Raw genomic sequence first — 21,530 nt, forward strand, 5'->3', positions numbered from 1 at the left:
TAATACTTTTTTCTGAAAATTTCATGAGGAGCTGCTTTTTTATAGTTAAATTAGAAATATTGAAGAACATTAAGATATACTAATAGGAAAAGGTTAATTAGTAATATGAGAAAATTTAAAGGTTTAAAATTGCAAAAGAAATGCTAGCATATCAAAAATAGTCAATGATAAAATAAGGGATTTTTGTAAGTTAGAATAAAACAATTTACATTAGCCAGCCCTAAAATATGACCCCTAAAGGCTTTTTATGCAGATGTAGAAGTAATTTTTAAAAATCCAATATGTGTACCCAACATAGAAAATACGTGGAATGAAGATCATACACCACAGTGTAATGGTGGCTAAGAATGAAACTAAACCCAACCATCCATTAATAGGCTCACCAAGGGATAACCCTGTAGCTGCCAACAAAGTTGAATTTTCTGCCAGAAGACCAGATGCAGCTCTGTTTAAATTAAAAGAAAATAAAGTCCCTGAATTACTCTATACCCTGTGGCATCTATTTTCAAAAGTGGAATAAAACAATATCTAGAATACGAATCAATAAACCTTTTTGTGAAAGCAAAAGTTAGCGAAAGAAAAGGTAGTAAGGGTATGCTTGGGTACATGTAGGGTTCTGTATATAAAATCTATTACAAAATAATCATATCTCTTAATTGTGCAGTTTTTTATCCTTTTTAATAGAATTTTTAATGTAATATATTAAAACAAGTAAGTTTTGTTATGGCTATTTTTCTGCCACTACTTTACATGTAAAAAAGTTGATGTCAGAAAACCTAAGTAACCAGTGACACCTAATAAAACTAACTTTAACCTAAGAATATAAATGTCTTAAAACGAAGAAAGTATCAAAACAGAAGTTAATAGATGCCAATTTATTTTGGAAGAAATTCAATCTCTGAACAGACCAATAATGAGTTCCAAAATTGAGGCAGTAAAAAAAAGCCTACCAACCAAAAAAAAAAAAAACAAAGAAAAAATCCAGGACTGAATGGACTCACAACTTAATTCTATTATATGTACAAAGAGGAGCTAGTAGCATTTATGCTGAAACTGTTCCAAAATATTGAAAAAGAGGGAGTCCTCCCTAACTTATTCTTTGAGGCCAGTATCTTCCTGATACCAAAACCTGGCAGGGATACAAGAAAATAAAGAAAACTTCAGGCCAATATCCTCGATGAAAGTCAATGTAAAAATCCTCAACAAAATACTAGCAAACTGAATCCAGCAGTACATGAAATAGCGTATCCTGCCATATCCATCAGGTAGGTTTCATCCCAAGATGCAAGGTTGGTACAGCATACACAAATCAAAAAATATGACTCGTCACATAAATAGAACTAAAGACAAAAACCCCATGATTACCTCAATAGATGCAGAAAAGGCTTTTGATAAAATTCAACATTCATTCATGTTAAAAACTCTCAATAAACTAGGTATTGAAATAACATACCTCAAAATTATAAGAGCCATCTATGACAAACCTATAGCCAACATCATACTAAAAGGGCAAAAGCTGGAAGCATTCCCCTTGAAAACCAGCACAAGACAAGGATGCCCTCTCTCACCATTCCTATTCAACATAGTATTGAAAGTTCTGGTCAGAGCAATCAGGCAAGACAAAGAAATAAAGGTATTCACATAGGAAGACAGGTAATCAAATTATCTCTGTTTGTAGATGACATGATCCTATATTTAGAAACACCCATAGTGTCAGCCTTAAAGCTTCTTAAGCTAATAAACACTTCAGCAAAATCTCAGGATACAAAATAAATGTGAAAAAATCACCAGCATTCCTGTACACCAACATCTGTCAAGTCAAGAGACAAGTCAGAAACAAACTCCCATTCACAATTGCCACAAAAAGAACAAAACACCAGAAATAGAACTGACTGTACACGTGAAAGATCTCTTCAAGGAGATCTGCAAGCCACTGCTGAAAGAAATCAGAAATGACACTGACAAATGGAAAATCATCCCATGCTTAGGGATAGGAAGAATCAATATTGTTAAAATAGCTATAGAGCCGGAAGCAATTTATAGATTCAGTGCTATTCCTATTAAACTGCCAGTGACATTCTTCACAGAACTAGAAAAAAACTACTTAAAATTCACAGGAGCGCAGTGAGGTGATCTAGTCAACACAATCTTAAGCAAAAAGAACAAAACTGGAAGCATCATGCTACCTGACTTCAAACTATGCTACAGAGCTACATTAACCAAAATAGCATGATACTGGTACAAAAAAAAAGACACACAGACCAATAGAATGGAATAGAGGACTCAGAAGTGAGATTGTACACATAAAACTATTTGATCTTTGACAAACCTGAAAATAATAACAAACAATAGGGAAAGGTTCACTATTCAACAAATGGTGCTGGGATAACTGACTAGCCATATGCAGCAGGTTGAAACTGGACCCCATTCTTACACCACACACAAAAATTAACTAGAGATGATTTAAATACTTAAATGTAAAACCCAAAACTACAGAAACCTTGGAAGGCAACCTAAGTAGTACCATTCAGAACATAGGCATGGGCAAAAATTTAATGAGAAAGATGCCAAAAGGAATTGTAACCAAAGCAAAAATTGACAAAAGGGATCTAATTAAACTAAAGAGCTCCTGCACATCCAAATAAACTATGAACAGAGTAAACAGACGACTTACAGAATGGGAGAAAATGTTTGCAAACTATGCATCTGACAAAGGTCTGATATCCAACATCTATAAGGAAATTAAACAAATTTACAAGAAAAAAAAAAACCACTCCATAAGAAAGTAGACAAACGAAATGAACAGACGCTTTTCAAAAGTAGGCATGCGTGCAGCCAGCAGTCATATGAAAAAATCCTCAACATCACTGATCATTAGAGAAATGCAAATCAAAACCTCAAGATACCATCTAACACCAATCAGAATGGTTATTATTAAAAAGTCAAAAAAAAAAAAACAACAGATGCTGGTGATGTCGTAGAGAAAAAGGAATGGTTATACACTGTTGGTGGGAGTGTAAATTAGAGTGTAAATTAATTTGTCTATTGTGGAAGACAATGTGGCAATTTCTCAAAGACCTAAAGACAGAAATACCATTTGGCCAAGCAATCTCATCACTGGATATATACCCAAAGGAATATACATCATTCTATTATAAAGATACATGCACATGTAAGGTCATTGCAGCACTATTCACAATAGCAAAGACATGGAACCAATTTAAATGCCCATCAACAGTAGACTGGATAAAGAAAATGTGGTACATATACACCTGGAAAACTATGCAGCCATAAAAAGGACGAGATCATGTCATTTGCAGGTGCATGGATGGAGCTGGAGGGCATTATCCTTAGCAAACTAACACAGGAACAGAAAACCAAATACTTCATGGTCTCACTTATAAGTGGGAGCAAAATGAGAAGAACACATGGACACATAGAAGGAAGCAACACACCTGGTGCCTTTCAGAGGGAAGAGGGCAGGAAGAGGGAGAGGATCAGGAAAAATAACTAATGGGTACTAGACTTAATATGGGGGGGGGTGGGGAATGAAATAATCTGCACAACAAACCCCCATGACACAAGTTTACCTATGTAACATACCTGTATTTGTACTTCTGAACTTACAATAAAAGTTAAAAAAAAAAAAGAGATATGCCCTCAAAGCTTTCTTCAATTTTATTCAGAATTTAATACAAAGGCAAGGTTTACTCAGAAGATGACTCTTGGCTCCTTTATCTTATCCAAGACTTTGTATTATCAAAGTGGCAAAAGCCTAATTGGTGACCACTTTTATTTGATGAATATGAGATAATCTTTATTTTAAAGAGTCATGTGTTTAGATTTGGTAATAATTCCATGATACCATTTTACCATGGCTACCTAGATTAAAATAACAATAAGAAAATAATTGGTCATACCCAAGTATATCACTTTCTCAAATATATTTCTATGGAAACTTTTTAATAATTTATAATTTCTTTTTATTCTTGTATAACTGAAAAAAATCACAATTTAATAAACTCAAATCATGACTATATTTTCTTAGGAAATGTGATGAAGAAAAAGCAAAAACTGAATTGGAGGGCATTTTAAATACTATAGAAGTTGCAGGCTTCCTTAACACGCCTTTTAAAACATGTCAGTAATTATAGTTATTGAATCTCCCCAATTTATCTTCTCTGTCCAAAAAACTTTATTAGGAGAACAGATGAATTTTAGTAAGCAGTTTCACGGCTGTAAACAGAAGCCAAAAATCACAAAACTGACTGAGCTGAAGCAAACTTAGGAAATGGCAGTGGTTGCAAGTATGAGGTCTTTTAGAGATATTTCCTTATTAGTAGTACACCAATTTGTATGCAAGCCCTGTCTCAGGATGAGATGCCAGGGAGGCCTAATTGGGTCATACTTGTCAAATCAGATATTGAGGATTAGTATCACGATATCACATATAGGACTACTGTGCAAATAAATTTCCTTTCTTACCAAGTAATGCTTCCATCGTTCTTTTTGAAATCTGCAAAATATAATCATAAAGTCAACACAAAACAAGAAATTTGGTGTTGCTACTACTGAGCAATGATGTAGAGAAAAAAATTTACTCCCAGTAGCTGCTCCAAATTTTCATTGAATAAGCAGATAATTATTTTCATGTATGCCCCTTTTATACCTTTGTCCTGTCACTCATGTGGATAACAGTGCCCTCAAACTACCACCAGAAATCATGTTTTATAATCTCTTCATGTATGTATCCATGAATTAATTAATTAAACATATATTTACAGATTCATATATAATGTCATCATGGGCTTATTGATAGTCAAGATTGAACAGGGTTCTCTCTTGGATAGCATAGTCTGAAAAAAATAATGATTAGCCCTCCTTACAAGGTGCTCTCACTTGCCCTTCCCATTTCCCTTTTGTTTCCTTGTTTTTAGGTTAAGATATCTTCACCAACATAACAGTAGTTGATAACTACCTGATGTCTCAATGTATCCTTAATAATATTTTAGTTGTATTAAACACAAGGATACAATAATGTAATTTTATTTTTAATTAGAGTGATCTAAAGATATTGTAACCAAAGATTAGAGGCATGCTAATGTACTCATGAAGGATAGTTGAAATCTGTCATAAATCAGATTTTTCTTTATATTTGTCTCCCTACTTGATTACTAACTCCTTAGAGGCTAAAATTCATCTTTTATATCCCATACTCTTGAGCAATGCCTGGTAGTGTTTGTTGAAACAAATAGAATTGAATTGAAATGCAAAAACAGCTACTTTTACTTTTCACAGATTCTGCCCAAACTATAAGCCATTTAGAAATATATTCAGAATTAATGGTTTATGAATTTCTGTGTTCTGGCCTGAGTTCTTTGCATGCATTTCAGCAAAACCCTCCCTAACTTGTATATAAACTATTGTAATAAGATCCATGCTTTACATATAGATAATAATAGGTGATTTTTGTTTTGTTTTTGGAATTATTTTAAATGTTTCTAATGTTGACTCTAGAATGTTAGATATTTTTTAGAATATCATTTTCTTACACAAAATGAATAAATACACTCAAAAATTCAGTTTGGGGAATTATTTTTCACCGTACATTATAATTTTTCTTTATCTACATTTATTTTTCTAGTGTCCTGAATAAAAGTCAAAAAGCATTTATATTTATATGTATCCAAAATAGAGTGGTTACCATTAGCCAAAAGTAGCTAGTGTATAAACAAAAAAAAATATTTAAAAGCCTACTTTTAGTTTGCAAATCTTATTTTTATTATCTCTTAGTTACGCTCTGATTTCCTATATGCCACTCAAAATCCATTAGAGGAATAATGGCATGAAAGCAAGAGTGTAAGAATTCTCTGAGAAACTAGAGCTTCCAGATAGAAAAATGGTATGAAGAAGGGAAGAATAAATTCCACTTGGTTCTTCAAATGTTTCCTAGTTTTCAAAATTTATTTTCATCAGAATTGTTGTAGAGTTTAACGGATGAAGGTAAGATGGAAGACATTTTGTCACTGGCTTACTCATTTGTTAAACATTTTTTAATACCTTCTTTGTGTCACAGACCAAAATGAGTGTAGGGTATTCATTAGTGAGGAAACAAAACAAACAAAAAATAAACAAAACCATTGTGTTGGCCTTCACAGTACACACATTTTTGGTAAGGACGTGTTAATTATATAATTAATGAATACAGAATTGAGGTTTGGCCAGTTCTGTGAATAAATGACTAGAACAACAGGAGAACTTGAATTGAGATGTTTGGCTTAAATGATAAATATGAGTAACTTAGGCAAAAAGAACAAGGGTTTCCATTTTGCTTTTTAGAAACATCCTCATCACAACATATTCATAAACATTTTCACTAATATGCCCTTATGCAGAAGAACATTAATTCATATCCCAGAGACTTGAGGACACAGACAAAAGCTTTTCACATAAAGAAAGATCTCAGTGATTTAATTTACTTTCAGACTGGAGTGATCTCACCTTTCAGTCCACCCTGAGTCATCCTAGTTTTATGCCTGTTGTTCCAGCTTAATTTTTAATAGTTTACCAGGTTACTCTCAGAAGTGTAGTAGTTAGGACCATAAATTATACTGTCGTTACTTCTTTACATGCATATTTTATCCTAAATATTTAGGAAAACATTTCATTTTGTGCCAGAGAAAGCCAAGTTATAGTATACACAAAAAGGTAATAAAGAAGACATTGTTCAAGATGAAATTATTAGTATTAGAGTGGTTGCAATGTGACTGAAAGCAATTTCAATAGATCATTTAAGCACATAATTTTAAAGTGATTTTTATAAATACAAACAATACAGCCTCATCTTTGGTGTCTCCAAGAGATAGAAGAAGAACACAAACAACTGACCACAATTACAAGAATTTTAGAAATAGAAGCAGAGAGAATGAGAGAATTACATAGTAACCAAGGACAAGGCAATAGTTATTACTGTTATTAATTTTAAAAATACCATTGTACATTTTTATTAATTTTCCACTTAATTTCACCATCATTAATTTATTCTCTTCTTTATTCAGCACATATATTCTGAGCACCAATATATACATTAAGCATAATTCTGCTCAAATGTGGCTGGGCACAGTGGCTCACGCCTGTAATCCCAGCACTTTGGGAGGCCATAGTGGGTGGATCACTTGAGGTCAGGAGTTTAAGACCAGCCTGGCCAACCTGAAACTCCATCTCTACTAAAAATACAAAAAGTAGCCAGGCAGATGCCTGTAATCCCAGCTAGTAGGGAGGATGAGGCAGGAGAATCACTTGAACCTGGGAGGCAGAGGTGGCAGTCAGCAGAGATCATGCCACTGCACTCCAGCCTGGGCAACAAGAAAGAAACTTCATTTCAAAATAATAAGAAATTAAAAAATTCTGGTCCATGTGTTGGGAATACGGTGGGGAATAACAGAGAAAAAAAAATCTGTCTTCAAGGAGCTTAGAAGCTAGTATTTACTCACTTTTATATTTTTGAATAAGTTATAAAAATAGCTAAAATAAAGTAGTACAGTATGTATTTGAAGATAATACTACTGTAAGAACTTGTATAGCATCAAGGTTAAGGAAAAAGGATTCAGACAAACAGTAAATAATCTTTCCATGATTAGATCTTAGATTGGTCTCTGGGTTTTGTAGACAAGAAGGACACAAGGAAACTCTATCAGTATCAGATTTTGGCACCTAAGGAAAAAAAAAAAGCCCTGAGAATGCCCAAGAATTTTTTAGCAACAACTTCTAAATACACACACACATACAGGAAAGCACTTTAAAAAATGATAATATAAAGCGTTCAGTGCTTCCAAAGCTCAGGTCCACAGAGTTGCTGCACATGAGAATAAAGCAGAAAACTTGAAAAAACAAACAAACAAACAAAAAAACCCACAAATTCTCAGACACCTTTTCCCTACTATTTTAAAAATAGTTCTCAGGTAGTTCTGAAATATAGTTTGCTATGGGAAGCCCTTGTACTGGCAGAAATATTCAATAAAATTAGAGCAGAACTTATATGGTAAAATATGTTTGAAAACAGAGGTTAATTTTTAACTGAGTAGAAAATTAAAATATAATATATAATAATAATAAACATTTAAAAATTAATTTATTAAATAAAGCTATAATAAATCTTGATACCAATACATGACAACAAAAGCCCTAAAAGTAACAAATTAATTATTAATTTAGAAATAACAGTTATTTAGAAAAACAAGGCAGTACTGGCTGGGGGATGTTTTTGGAATTATCTTAGTACCCTACTTGTCCTAACTGGTGCTCGCCCAGGTGGTTCCCAGAGACTTTGGAGCATTTGTTCCTCCTTGGAGTGTGCAGACTCATTGGATAACAATTTATGCTTTTGTGTGGGGCTTAAAACACAAATACAGAAATTTTAGAAAATATCTGACTACATGTAGTCAGGAAGCACAGCTCCAAATGAGAGAGACCAGAGTCTCAAGTAAACCAACATATTTTAGACAAATCTTTAGACAGAATAAAACAAGAGGCAACAGAGAGGCAACATAAAGACGCTGAGGTTGTGTGAGGTTGCTGAATGCTCAGGCCAACTGCAAACCCTGAATGGCTCCTAGAGAAAGGGTTGAGTGAAGGAATGGTGGGATAAACTACACTCACTACAGACCTCTGGGATCCTAGCTATAAAAGATCCCACCACCCCCATGGACATTTGAACTGGCAGGCGGATCTGCCTACTGGAGAGTAGGCAGAGACAGAGCTCCAGCCTGCACGGAGCCCAGTGGCTTTTTCATGCAAGGTAGCTGCAGTAGAATACAACCATAGGTACCCACCCCTCAAGCCTCCCCGTCTTTCTCCAAGCATCTCTAACCTTGGCTAACTGCTAGGCCAAGAGAAAGTAGGGCCAACTTTTCTGCAGGCCTAGGGCACATCTGTTCTGTAGTCCTTCCTGTTCACCGGCCCCTCCCAAGGCCCCTGCCTGGCTGCCCCTTCAGGAGCATGTGCACAGCACAGCCTGTGTAGTATTGGTTTTGCCTATAAAATATCTTATGGATGAGTAGAGTGAAGTAAGTGAAACATATCTTTTAATGTCACCATTAGGATTAAAAATCAGTATATCATTGTGGAAGTAGATTTGGTGGCCATATATCAAATGTCTGAAATATTTCCATCATCTCTTACCTAATGTTTCCACTTTAACTAACTTGTCCTAATGAAATAATATGAATCCACATTACATAAACAAAATGAGGCCATTGTGATTGATGAAAGTATAATAAACAAAAATAAAGTGCACAAAAAGTAAAATTAAAACATTTGTGGCATATTTGTAGGCTGGAATTCTCTAGCTTTTATAAACCTTCTTTGCAACATTATATAATGTCTTAGGAACATAGCCATTTTTTAAGTGAAAATAAAAGTACTTCAAAAGTTATATGAAATTATTATTTGGAGAAAAATTTCCAAATTGTATTTTCAGTGTGGGCATAATTTCAAGGAGAAAATAAATTTATGCTGTCACACCTATTGACTCAATACTTGAGAATTAACCGTAAGAGAATTCCAATAGACGTTTTCTTTAAGAATGGGTATATAAGTAATTTTACACTTTTAATAATTTTCTGTATTTCTCATATGTTATTATTCTGAAAATATAGTAAGTTTATGAGTAATTCTGAAGTGGCTTAATGAAATATTTTGTCCCTCAAACAATTAATCTTTTAGGAACACCATGTTTATATTATTCGGTTATGCAGACACGAGTGACATAGAAGAACTCAGAGGATGGGTTTCAAAGTTATTCACAGAATTTTACATCATCTATAAATGTGACTGTTATCACTGGTTTGTCATCAGATAAAGAGAGGCGCCAATGATTTGGCTGTCATACATCTCTATATTTCTTTTCCAGAAACTATGACAGAAAGAACACTGACAACCAGGATTAGAAATTCAACAGCAAATTTTTACCTTCTTGTAAATGAGATGTACTTAGTAAAACAATAATCTTCCCCTGTCTCTACAGCTTAGCCTGCTTTGGAAAAAAAAAAAAAACCTGCCATAAGCACAGAGATAAACACTGTGTATGATCATCTTATGGAAACATAATGTATATCTTCGTAGAATTCAGATCACAATAAACTTTCAGTGTTGCTTTCTTAGTTGTGGATAGGATGTGTGTTATTAAATGCCCACATGAGTAAAAGATCGTTTGAAAACAAGATTTCACAATGTTTTCCACTGATAGCCATTTACAAACTTACTGAAGGAGGAAGGAAATTGGGTAATAGTTTGCATTCTTAAAAGCCATCAGCTCAAAATAAATATTTTCCTCAAGAAGAGGAAACTGCACTTGTGTAGCTGACACTGAACCCAATTCTGTTTTTCAATGTGCAGTTGGCCTTCCTTAAATGGAGGGAAAAGAAATCTTTTCAATTCTTTATTGAATTGTCTACAAGCCAGACTTCCATTTAATTTTGTAATAGAAAAACACACAGAACTAAGCTTATAATGATAAATCTGCATTTTCTGTGTAGTTACATGTAGTCAATAGTATGCGTGAAGGCACATCCCAATAGCACATCAGGAATCTATCAATGCATTATAAAATACATGCATATGCAGAGAAAAGCCTATAGTTTGCCAAACAATATGATAAACCCTGTGGAGGATACAGAAGAAAACTAAGGCATGATATTTACCTTCAGCAATATTACAATTCACCGGCAATGGTAAAAATTTATTGAGTGTTTTCTCTCTTCCTGAAACTGAGCTAAGCTCTTTGAAAAAATTACCTTATTAATCCTTAACTACTCTTGAAATAATACTATTATTCCTATTCTACAATAATAAAAACCAATTCTAAGAGGTTATATATCTCCCCTACAAAGACATATTAGTAAGTGACAGAGCTGGGATTTGAAACTCTGTTAGATTCCAAAATTTATGATTTTAATCATATCCAGGATTTCACCATGAGTTATCTGGATAATGCTGGTCTTTACCAATAGTATGACTTGGCTGAAATAGAAGACATTTGTAAAGAATGTGTATCGTATAAATGCTAGTTGAAGCTATTCCCTTTTCTCTGTTTAGAGACATGGGCTTATTGAATCACAAATAATAAAAACTGTATATCAAATCTGAAACATTCTGTATATTTGCACATAAAGCTTTTATTATATGTTCTGACCTGGCACCTAACTTCATTTCAGATTACTAAGGTTTTTAGTTTTGCTGTAAATCAAGGCATGAATCAAGATTGTTTCAACATCCACCTCTCCCCTTATGCATCATTGCCACCACTAAGGTCAGCTAATGCACTACCTGCTGAGAGTCTCAAATTTCACTCACAAAACCATGATCAGTATATTATAAAGAAATATTTCATTTCAATGCAAAATATTATTTAAATTTAAATGTATTGAATTATCAATATGCCCCAAGCAGATGCTCTATTGTCAAATTTATATGACCAAATTTATTTTTAGTGACTTTTTTCTGATGAATAATCCATTTAAGACTTATTAATAATGATATTTCACTGTTATTTAATACATATAAAGACAAGTGAAATATATATATATATGTATATATATATATATACCAGTAAAAGATAATAATGACTTTTCAGTGTCATTTAACATATATTAATACAAGTTATATATACAAGTAAAATATTATTTTCTGTAATATATATTTCTATAAAATATACACCTGACTACTTGTGTATCTGTGTGTGTGGTGTGTGTGTGTGTGTGTGTGTGTATAGCCTGCAGAAGTTAAGCAAGTTGCAACAGGAAATTTTATTGGAACTATTCCAATTTCCTTATAGTGCTGGTGAGTGTCTAGACTGTGTCTGGCACTTATCCACCAGGAATAATGCTTAGTACTTGAAATTGTATAGCCCACAGGTCAAATCTATTGCATTGTGATAAAATACCAAACATTTACTAAACAATTAAACCATGACAAACTTAGTGTGGTAAGTCCAAATTAAGAGGAACATACTGGTTCCAGATCCTTGAAGTTTACATTTTTCATTTTTCTCCAAGTTTAATAATTTAAACTCTTCTCAGTTGTGTGCAGAAGAAGAGATTAAGTATTGATGCAAGTGTATGTGGAACTGAGGATCAAACTCTGGGGTTAACAGAGAGAAACATGAATTGTTCCTATGAAGAACTGACTGATAATGGCTGAGTTAACTGATTATAAATTTCAATGTGACCTGGGAATTATTTAGATGTTTCCTCATATTGTAGTTTCATCAACATGGCGAAAATCCCATCTCTACTAAAAATTTTTAAAATTACGTAGATATGGTGATGCACACCTGTAATCCTAGTCAAAAGTGTCAGATACATTCAACAATGATCAGGGATTTACTATGAAGATATAATCACAACTCTCTTTAAGAAAAAAATATGGAAACACAAGCTAGAGCAAAGGGCTGTCTTCATTTACTTAATAGACTTTGCAAAAAAAATTATTTAAAATTTATATGTGTGGCAAGTATAATAATTTCCAGTTGACATACTCAGTTGTTCAATACACGCACTACATAAATCTGCTCAACAACATAAACACATTGCCTCATAGCCTTCTTACAAATTAAATAGTTTGTTTCCCGGAGAGAGAAAAGTATAGAACAAAATTAATAGTATAGCTACTGTATCTCAATGGGGAACTACCCTCAAGTCTGAATCATTCCAGAAGAAGTGAACAGAGCTGATTTTAGTGAGCATGAGAGTGAAAAATGCCTGGGAACTCAAAAGAAGGGAGTAGGAGAGTTGAGATTCGGTACTGTGTTATTAATTAGCTAATTTAACAGAAATGAAGTCATGTAAAAGCTAATTAAGTGAAATTGATGTGGATGATCTTCACCTTCATTTTTTAACACAGCCAAAGCAATCTCTGAGCTCTGGAATCCAGCTCTAGAGAACATGTTTCCATGGGCTGGATGCCGATAAAAGGCATTGATTTCAGCTGTTCTTAAAAGCATCCTTTTCATGCTCCAGTGGTTTGCCAAGCCCAGATATCCATGCCAGTTTTGTCTTGAGAGAAACCTGCTTTTTGTAAGATTGTCAGGCACATTAAAACTAGGAAAAAATTGATACTGTTCTCATTTTATTATCTAATTATAACGCCCCCAGCCTAGTTAGCTGCACTGCTGACTTACAAAGTACGATGAGCTTACCATTCTACTCAGAACTGAAAAATACAAAGTGTGGGACTTTTGTATCTCATTTAAAAAACTTATGACTTTTTCATATTGCTTCTCATTGAATTAAGGCTGCATTTTATCACTTTACCTTGCACATATTAAACGCATATATGAGTGTTTATAATCCAAGGAATCTAAGAAAATGTGAAAATATTCCATCTTGTTTTGGGGTGCTCACTTTCAACAAATTTAATTGTATGTATATCATAGAAATGAATAGAAGAAGAATGGGTAATTGTAGCCTAAAGTCTGTAACAATTTATATAATTCATCCTTGCACAGGTAACAGAGTAGAAACCATGAAAGTTCTAAGGTTTAGAGGAGCTATTTGAATAAATTTTTAAAATAACAGTGACCATTGAGTGCTCTCTACATGCTAGTGACTACACTAAGAACATAAATTATTTTCTCAATTTCATAAAAATCCTCTCTTAAATTATAACTCCTCTCCAGGTACAGTGGTTAATGTCTTTAATCCCAATATTTTTGGGAAGCCGAGGAAGGCGGATCACTTTAGATCAGGAGTTTGTGACCAGCCTGGCCAACACGGCAAAACCCCATCTCTACTAAAAATCCAAAAAATTAGGTGGGGGTGGTGGCATGTGCCTGTAATCCTAGCTACTTGGAAAGCTAAGGAAGGATAATTGCTTGAACCCAGGAGGTGGAGACTGCAGTGAACTGAGATCGCACCACTGCACTCCAGCCTGGGTGACAGAGAAAGACTCCGCCTCAAAAAAATATATATATTTATCTCATATTTTGTAGTAAATTAAACTGAAACACAGAGAATTTAAGTAATTGCCTATGATGACAGTTAGTAAGAGGAATAAAAAGGCTTCAAACTCAAGCCCCTCTCTTTATAAAGCCCATGCTTTCAATCTGAAATTCATAGACTGCGAAATATAAGAAGTCTTCTCTCCACTGGCATTTTTCCTTAAAAAAAAAAAATATCATTTGAGAATTTTCCCAATCATACCTTTTTAGCAAAGCTCATACTATTGATACTGAACACTGGTACAAAGTATTTAATATTTCAGATATTGCTGTTTCTTTTTAGAGGATTTTAACTAGTGTATATTATTAATATTTGATATTTACATTGTGAATATAGGTGACTAGATGAAATGCTAGGAAAACCAAAACCTCTTTCATATCTTTTTCACTTTAAGAATTTGAGAATTTATTCTCTATTTTATTAGTTGTAACTATTTATATGCCTTCATTGTCAAGTTGAATAATTATTTGCCAAAAAAAAACCTCCTGTAAGACAAGGATTTATAGTTTTTCAATTGAGTCTAAGATATGTCTAACCATGGCATAATTGGGCATGTCTGATAGATTGATTGGGAGGGACAAGACCTAAGTGTTTTTGTGTGAGGTACAAAGAACCCTCCAGGAAAAAATTTACCCTTAGAGGACACCACATAATTCTGCACAAGGAGAAAGCTTCTCTGGAGCTGTGAAAGGGATGGACCATTATAGTGAGATACCTGTCACTCAAATTTGCCCTCTAACTCATCTGTTTTGGGACTAGGATTGATTTCTAGAGAAAGTTGGGATAAAGTATATATAAAGCCTGGTAAAAGATATTCCCTAAGAGATCAATAGGATACTGAGGATGCAAGATATCATACACAGTGAAAAGAGTATACTGTTTACAAACACAATGTTAGTGTGCTGACTGCTCCAGATGATCTCTGGGTGTAAATGGTTGCTTTGACATATTGAGGGAACACACCTACGTTGGCAGCAACAAGATCCAGTGCCCAGGTGTGAGGACTGGTCCTGCATTCAGTGTAGGGGGCCTAAAGGGGAGTGGTGTCTAGTGCCTCTAGTGTTATTTGGTAGTAGCAGAGATTTATGTCAGTGGCAACATTGGTGCAAAAACTACTTTGGAGTTTCACAGGACCCCTTGGCACAAAAAGCAGATCCCCCAAACAGGACACTCAACTATTGAACTGATGATACAGCTTCTTGAACATGTATAGTGGGTTTTATTAAATGGAGTGACAGCAAAAGAGTGGGGAGAGGAAATCGGCAGGCACAAATGTAGGTGATAGAAACTACCTCTCGTTCATCTGGTAGCAGACTATCAACCAGGGTCTTCTTTCGAAGCTAGGAGATGTTTTGAAAAGGAAAATATTTATGATAAAAGTGAGTAGTTGTATGACAAGGGAAGACTGCTTTTTTTAATTCAGATTATAAAAACTATAAGACCCTGGCTAGGAGAATACCAAAACTATTTATTGATTTTACTTTTGCAAATGAAACATTATTTATCTTAGGTTCATAATGATACATCAGAAAAACCTAGGCTGATATACATTTGGTGTTTGTGAAACAAACATTACATATTTGGCAAACAAAAACTGTTTAGTCTCCTTTTCTATTTATGTGCTTTATTCATAGTCATCTTATTAATATATGTCTTCAATTCCATTGTCTAGAATATCTAGCAAGAGGCCAGTGAGACCTAGGGTGCAAATTTTAAAGGGTCACTCACTTTCAGAGTTGTGCAAATGTTGACCTTGTCTTTTTAATGGCTTCACCCTAGTTCCAGCTCTGGAAGACATTTGTGTCATGTTCTGATTTAATTGAAATGGTTTTGAAATTTTTCCATTTAGAATAACTTTTGCTATATGTTTTTGAAAAGTACGCATTATTTGATTAAGAAAAGTCCTTTACATTTTTAGTTTGCTGTTATTTTCTAAATTGATATTGAATTTAAACAATTGCTTGTCTGTATTAATTGAAATTCTCAAGTGTTTTTATAATCCATTATTCAGTCAGTGCAGCATGTATGTTTCATTAATAAATATCTATGATGTTGATGCATTGTTATGTTCCTGAGCTAACCTTGCTTTTTGTAAAGCTTAATTCAAATATCATTTTTGAGCAGTCCTCCAAAAGCAATGTATTTCTCTCTCCTCTAAATTGCTACAGAACTATATTTACCCTTTAGTTTAGCATACTCTACCTTGTATTGTATCTGGATATGTGCATGTTATCTCTCCTGCTTCTCTTTACCTCATACTGCAAAGAATAATGGATTGGAAGCCAGAGAAATTGAAATAGATCCAGGTCTGCCACTTTAATATTTCTAAAGCTTAATTTCTTTTTATGTAAAGCAGAGATTATAATTCATGACTTACTGGCCTTATAAACCAGCCTTATAGAGGTTTTCTAAGTATTTAAGTGAGATATATTGATCATGGTATTTTGAAAATGTAGAAAGCTTCATACATATTACTTTTATTATTAATCATTAAGCTTCAAAACGTGCAAAAATTTTGCTCACAGTGAGCTATGTTTCAAAGTAAAAATTACCTTGAAGAGGTCTTCAGATTTCTATTTAAATATCATATCTATCCCTGGAATAAATATGTAATAGCAAAAATTATATTGAAAATTATCAGTGATTTTTTTCATGTCCTATTAATCAGATTGCCTTGTGGCTCACCATATGATCTGTGAATGGCAGCCACATCTTCCAAGAGATGGCAGCTACAATTGGATCAAAGTGATCACTGATCTGCTTTAATCTTAAAATTAGTTATTGAGATTCTGTGAAACAATGATCTTGAATGAAAGAACTTGTAAAATGGGTGAAAGCGGTTTTTAAACTCTATGTAATTTCCTTCTACACTGCCAAAATAAAGCTGAGTATCAGTACATCCAATCTTGTAATAAGAGTGGGTATAAAAAAACACAGTATATTCTGTGGGGTAAGTAAAACAGAGCTATATTACTTTCATGAGAAGAAAGAGAACAACTCATGTATCAGCCATTGCTATGTAACAGACAATACCAAAACTTAGTGGTTATTGATTATTATTTCCTGTGACTCTATGAGTTACGAATTGCATTATGCTGATCTCAGCAGCTTGTGTTCTTCTTCTTCCCATGGTTTTTCATCTTTCAGCATTTTATCTCAGGCCTGCTTTCATGGTGAAGGCAGAGGGCCAAATACACAGAACTAAACTATAGAGGGCTAATTCCCGGCACTTTATAGTTTAGTTCTGTCTATTTGGTCCTCTGTCTTCACCGTGAAACTATAAACTAGATGGGAATTTTCACAGTGTTACTACTGCTGCCTCATTTTATTGATCAAAGCAAATAACTAGACTAGCCCAAGCTGAAGTAGTAGGAAAATAGATACCATCTCTTGAAAAGCAGAATTGCAAGTTCACAATGAGAGGGGTGTAAATACATGGAGGGATAAAGAATTGGGAGAATTTTTATAATGTTCACACCTGTTCATGGCAAAATTCTATAATGGAAGTACTGGATAGGGTAACTGAAAAGTAAAAAATCAACAGGGCTTGGCCTAACTCTTATTGATAATGTGAAAGATGACAGCCACAGAAGTCCAATGACCGGTAGGAAGTTATAAGAGGAAGCTTGGCTAGAATATTCATCTCTCACTGCGCCCATCTGTAGTGAGGTCAATCTGATTAGAAGTTTCTGTATGCCCTGTGGGAGACAAGATAGTGATAATCTTGATCATTCTTGAGAACTGACATGCATTCTGCAATCACATAGCAAGAAGCAATCTGCAGAAGCTGGGCTAAAAAACCAAACAAGAATGATGTGATGTTGCTAACACATACAGAGGTGTGCAGCATCGATAAGTGATTCAGAAAGAATTCTCAGGCACTGGCTGCATGAAAAAATGTACTTGATCTCTAGCTCATGGAACAGACAAGTTAAAACGCTGAAGTAGAGACTAACAAAGACCATAAAAATAATACACAAACTTAATTGTTTTACCTTCCCCTCTCACACATGTATAACAAATCAATTACACCATCCTGCATTTGTTCTGGACGAGAAAGATTTCCTTCTTTGAGAAGTCGGGGGTGGGAGCAGAGCACTGAAGGCTGAACTTTTACTCTAGAGACAAAGTTTATTTGAAAAGGAGATGTGTGTTTCAGAAAACATTGAGGTAATACTTTTTGACAAGGGTTTTGTTGTTGTTAAGTTCAAATTTGGATATGAAATAAGTAAACGTCAGATTTTCTTTGCATATCAGAGAAGCAGTAAGGGACAGTTCCAGATTTTGTGGAGGCTCTATTAAGAATAAATACAACAAAATGTAGTACTTTTACAAATTTTACACAAACCTGCAATCATATGACTCCTTGCAAGGGTTCCTTGTAAGTTCTTAGAAGGGATTTATCCAAGTGACGTGTCGGCAACTTACCTATCATTAGCTCCACAGTAAATCTTCATTTGGTAGCAGCAAATGAACTATGAGTTTTTTTTGTTGGTGGTGGGTTTTTTTTTTTTTTTTTTTTTTTTTTTTTCCAAGCTAGCTGAGATTTTATTTTGGACCAAAAAAATAAATAAATAAAAAGCCAATTGAATTGTTTTGTAGCTGGAACAGACAAGTTAAAACGAAAGCATGGGCAAGGGGGGTCCTCAGGCAGTAAACTCCCCGCGGGTGGGTTGAGAGCTACGGCTGAGCATCGGGTGGGTCTCCCGTTCCCTGTGCTCCGCTGCACAGCAACCTCCCTCCCGGGCTCTGGGGCAGCCTCAGGAGGGGCAGGCTGGGAGGGGCTGTTGCAGCTGTTCACTTGGGCAGGAGGTCAGAGGACTCGGACACCAGCTTCCCATCGTGGGCCTCAATCTTCTTCAAAACCACAGCCTTGGTGGAGCTGGTGCGGCTGAAGGTGGAGCCCAAGCCAGAGCCAAAGCTGGAGCCCAGGCTGTAGCTGAGGCCGGGGCTTGTGAGGCCCCCATAAGCAGAGCTCAGACCATCTGCATAGCCACTGGTGGTCTTCGTGTGGATACTCATGTTCTGCATCCCAGACTCCAGCCGGCTCTCCTCGCCCTCCAGTAGCTTGCGGTATGTGGTGATCTCGATGTCCAGGGCCAGTATGACATTCATCAGCTCCTGGTAGTCACGCAGCTGCCGTGCCATGTCCTGCTTGGCCTTCTGCAGGGCGTCCTCCACCTGCTGCTGCTTGGCACGAGCATCCTTGAGTGCCTGCTCCTCGCGATGCTCAGCATCTGTAATGGCGGCCTCCAGGGAAGCCATCTGACCTTTGAGGCCCTCAATCTGGGCCTGGAGCCGGCTGATGTTCCGGTTCATCTCGGAGATCTCAGGCTTCCTACACCGCAGGTCATCCCTGTGCTTCCCAGCCAGCGTCCACAGCTCCTCATACTTGAACTGGTATACACTCCCCGCCTCAGCCCGGCTGCGGTTGGCGATCTCCTCGTACTGCGCCTTGACCTCAGCCATGATGCTGTCCATGCCCAGGGAGCGGCTGTTGTCCATGGACAGCACCACAGAGGTGTCGGTGATCTGTGACTGCAGCTCCGGGATCTCCTGTTCATACAGCTGCCTGAGGAAGTTGATCTCGTCAGTCAGTCCTTCCAGGGGACACTCCAGCTCTACCTTGTTCATGTAAGCTTCATCCACATCCTTCTCTATGAGGACAAATTCATTCTCCATCTCTGTAAGCTTATTGATCTCTTCTTCATACTTGTTCTTGAAGTCCTCCACCAGCCCCTGCATGTTGCCAAGCTCTGCCTCCAGCTTCAGCTTCTCCTGGCCCAGAGTCTCCAGCTGCCGCCTCAGGTTGTTGATGTAGCTCTCAAATATGTTGTCCATGTTGCTCCTAGCCGTTTCCTGCTGCTGCGAGGCTCCACTTGGTCTCCAGGATCTTGTTCTGCTGCTCCAGGAACCGCACCTTGTCGATGAAGGAAGCAAACTTGTTGTTGTGGGTCTTGATCTGCTCCTTCTCCTGGGTACGCACGGCCTGGATGCTGTGGTCCATGTCCAGCTTAATGGGGTTCAGCAGCCTCTGGTTGATGGTGACGGCGGTGATGCCGCCCATGCCTATGCCGCTGGCCCCAGCATAGCCTGCACCCAGGCCACCGCGGAAGCCAGTGCTGCTCACTAAGGAGAAACTCGAGGAGCTCGAGCGGGCACTGGGCCCACTCGTGAAGGAGCGGCTGCTGAAGGGCCTGGGGCCAGAGGTGGACACCCTATAGAACTTCTGGGTCACCCTGATGGACATGGTGGAGGCAGGAGTGCAGGCAGGAGGGCTGAACCAGGGAGAGATTCCAGAAGGAGCGGAGAAGCTGCTGCTTGGAACTATGAGTTTTTAAAAATGTATGTGTATTATCATTATTCTTTTTTCTACAGAAATGTTTCTATAATGAATAGGTTAAGTAGTACTTGCATCTATTAGGTTGCAAAACAAAGGTATTCAGTTGTTCAGAACAGAGCATACTATTGCAGAGAAATTCATTCTCCTCTAAGTTTGAATGAAAAGTATCACTTCAAATAGGTCTTTACTGGAAATTATTTTAAACATGTCTTCAAAAATCTTGAAGACTAAAGTGTCATATGTTGGCAGCAAAGCCATATGAACAGGGTGGCTTCAAGCCCCAAAATAAAAAGAGCCAAAATATCCTGGGGTTCAGAGGTTGTGGAAGAAAACACCACTCCCAGTCTCAACACAGTTAACTCTCTAAGCTTCTCAGATGCAAACACCATATCAGCTTCATAAGAGGGTCTCTGATATGCATTACAGACTTCTCACCTCTCCATATAATTGCCCTCTGATTATCTGAATGTAGTAGAATATTGATGTTTCTTATTCTGCTTCTGTAAGTCCACATCTCTCTCTCTTCCTCCAATTCTGTTTAATCTTTCGTGGTCCTAGTAGCTAAATTGTGTTTACAGCAATCTTTCTTTGCAGGTAGTAGTTAATACACTGAAGGCTCTTGCCCAGATCCAGTCTTTAGCCAGGGCCATGGAATAGGTTCATCTCCCAACAGACCGCCTCCATCTTTCCCTTGGGAAAATGACATTGTCTTAGTCAATACATGCTGAAACTGATCTTTTATGATTTCAGTCTAGTGTGGCATCATGATTAATATGCAGTTCTGTATTTTATTACCTGAGTAATTTTATTTTTCCATTTGTATGTAATAGAATATAATATACCCAATTAAACTTTATTCTATGCATTTTTAATACTTTATAATTAATTAAAATTAATTATTATATATATTACTTTATGTATTTTATATAAAATGAAAACATTTTATATAAATGTTTAAGTGAAACATTCCCATTTAAAATTCAGGGTTGTCATTGTCCTTATTTAGTTTTCATTTAATTAGTTTTTTAGAATCACATTTTATGATTATGCATATTAAAAATTACAAGTTTTCATGTTCTCATATTAACTGACTAAACAACTTGTCTTATATATTCCATCTTTTTTTTTGCCTCATACTTCACTGAACTGTGAAAACCTACTCAACTATTTGAAATGTATTTTGCAATATT

The 21,530-nt window shown here is 35.9% G+C and overlaps 1 pseudogene; it reads right to left on the reverse strand.

Annotated features, from left to right (window-relative positions):
• Positions 1–18,561: 18,561 nt before the first annotated feature.
• On the reverse strand, positions 18,562–20,415 carry LOC116560974 (annotated as a pseudogene).
• Positions 20,416–21,530: the final 1,115 nt, after the last annotated feature.

The sequence above is a fragment of the Sapajus apella genome, unplaced genomic scaffold, assembly GCF_009761245.1.
Source record: "Sapajus apella isolate SASKATOON/1434 unplaced genomic scaffold, GSC_monkey_1.0 scaffold1, whole genome shotgun sequence".
Classification (NCBI taxonomy): domain Eukaryota; kingdom Metazoa; phylum Chordata; class Mammalia; order Primates; family Cebidae; genus Sapajus; species Sapajus apella.